Here is a 2,500-nt window from a genome sequence, read left to right on the forward strand (position 1 = left end):
TTCCCTCGTCTGATGTACTAGAAGATGTTTTTTTTTCTCCTTTTCCTCTTCTCTTTCGTTTCCATTTTGTGTCTACCCTCTTGTCCTTGCATTTCTCTCTCTTCTTCACTCCTCTCTCATCCCTTACCTTCTTCGTCTTCTGCAGTAGTAGCAGTAGTGTTTTTTTTTTTCCCTTTTCCATCGTTTTTCCCTCATTTTTACCACTTATTCTTATATTTCTCTCCCTTCTGGACTCTTCTTTCATCCCTCAACTTCTTCTGTGCCTTCTGCAGGATTACCTTCTTCTTCGTGGCGTTTTTCCTCTCTCTTTCCTCTTTCCCTATTCCTCCTTCGTTTCTTCCTCGTATTTAACCCTTAATCCTTGTGTTTATCTCCTTTCTACACTCCACTCTTTTCCTTACCTTCTTCTTCGCCTTCTGCAGCAGTACCAGTAACGTTTTTTCCTTTTTTCCCTAGTTTATATCATCCCTCATCCTTACAATTCTCTCATTGTTACACTCCTCTCTCACTCTCAACTCTCACCACCTCCTTCTTCTTTGCCTTCTGCAGTGGCGTGCTCGACGGTGACTGTGACGCGTTGTGAGGCAGCCCTCCGTACCCTCGCTCTTTTCCCTTGGTTCTCCCCCAACTGCGTGTGTCGCCAGGAGCCTCGTCTAGCGCCGCAGTGCAATGACTTCAGGGATCTTCTCTTTGACCATCCCTGCCTCTTCTTCTCCAGAAAAGGTAAGGACTAGAATAGGCAGCAAGGTTTGTGTGGGAGAGGAGAGAGGAGGGTGAGGTGAATGTGGGATGTTGGAGAAGAGAAGGGGAGGGAGGTAGGTTCAGTGTGTGGAGTGTGGAGTGAGTCAGGGAAGGAAAAGAGGAGAGTTGTTTTTTTGTAGGTAGAAGAGATGAAAAAGGGATTTGAGAAGGCTTAGCGTGGGATGGATTAGATAAAGGGAGGTGTGAGGGGATAGGTAGCATGTGTGTGTGTGTGTGTGTGTGTGTGTGTGTGTGTGTGTGTGTGTGTGTGTGTGGTGGATTGAAAGGAAGGAAGGAAAGAGGGAATAGATTGTGAATAGATTAAGTGTATCAGGGAGTGAAAGAGAGGAAGGCAAGAAGGAAGGAGTGAAATTGAGTAGGTATGGGACGATGGAGAGGGAAGGAAGATAAGAAAGAAGGAAAGAAGGGATGCGGTGTGAATAGAGAGTATGTATTTGTGATGGAGTGAAAGAAAAGAAGCAAAGAAGAAGAGAAGTGGAGTGTGTATAGATTACATTAGAAGTGGGAGGAAGGAAAGGAAGGAAGAAAAGAAGGAAAGAAGACATGGAGTGTGGATAGATTCAAGTGAGAAGGAGGAAAGGAAAGGAAGAAAAAAAGACATGCAGTATGGATACGATAACGGGGAAAGAAGTAATGAAAAAGTAAAGAAGGAAAGAAAGGGGAAATTAAGTATGGGGAAAGAGTCTGGAGGAAAGAAAGAACGAAGGAGAGAAGAAAGGAAGAATGGACGTGACTGAAAGTAGAGAAAAGTAAGAAAAAGGAGAAAAAAAGAAAGGGAGAGGCTGAAAGAGAGAGAGAGAGAGAGAGAGAGAGAGAGAGAGAGAGAGAGAGAGAGAGAGAGGAGAAAAGAAATAAGTTATGAGTGAGTAGGTGTAGAGAAGGCGCTTCCCTCTCACCGCCTCTCACCTTGTTATACTTGTGGAGTGAGGTGAAGGAGGGAAGAAGGTGAGTGAGAGTGGGAGTGAGAGGCAGAGGGAGGAGAGAAAGTGAGCGTGGGAGAAGCGGAGAAAAAAGTGAGTGTCTGTAGGCGTGTGTTGACAAGGTGTGATAGTTCATATTTAGCCTCGCCTGGAGAGAGAGAGAGAGAGAGAGAGAGAGAGAGAGAGAGAGACGGTAAAAACAAGCACAAGACAAGCAGAAAACAAAACAAAAAAAAGCGCTGAAACAAAAAAAAACAAACAGAAAACGGGAAGGTTACATAAAAAACAGAAAACGTAGAAATATTTCGTAAACAACACAAAAGACTGAACAGAAAACAAATAAAACACAGAAAATTACGTAAATAAACAGAAAACAAACAGCAAACAGAGAAATATTACGTAAACAAACAAAAAACAAACAGAAAAGGATGAATATTACGTAAATAAAACAGAAAACGAAAAAAAACAAAGAAAAAATATATAAACAAACACTAAACTAAACACAAAACGAACAAAAAACAAAGAAGACAAAGAAAAACACAAACAAACACAAAACGAAAGAAAAAACAAGAAAAACTTAACACACACTTGCACCACCACCACCACCACCACCACCACCAGCAAGTCCCTCTTCCCCAACAGATGAAGATTCGGTACCTTTACCTCACATTCCGGCGTGTGGGCGAGCCTCGGACATCTGCAGAGACACGCGTTGGTGCAGCTCCCTTCTAGACCGCTTCAGGGACGCGTGCAAATTCAGGGACGGCCATTGTCGAAAGCGAGACAGGTAAGGGAGGCTACGCACGCACACACACACG

The 2,500-nt window shown here is 43.4% G+C and overlaps 1 protein-coding gene across 1 annotated transcript in view; it reads left to right on the forward strand.

Annotated features, from left to right (window-relative positions):
- LOC135089106 (uncharacterized) overlaps nucleotides 1–2,500 on the forward strand; it is a 94,661-nt gene that overhangs the window by 57,936 nt on the left and 34,225 nt on the right. The window contains exons 3-4 of the mRNA XM_063984340.1: nucleotides 550–723; nucleotides 2,325–2,469. The gene's annotated coding sequence lies outside the window, so the exon portion shown is untranslated. The remainder of the gene's footprint in view (nucleotides 1–549; nucleotides 724–2,324; nucleotides 2,470–2,500) is intronic.

This window comes from Scylla paramamosain, chromosome 32 (assembly GCF_035594125.1).
Source record: "Scylla paramamosain isolate STU-SP2022 chromosome 32, ASM3559412v1, whole genome shotgun sequence".
NCBI lineage: Eukaryota > Metazoa > Arthropoda > Malacostraca > Decapoda > Portunidae > Scylla > Scylla paramamosain.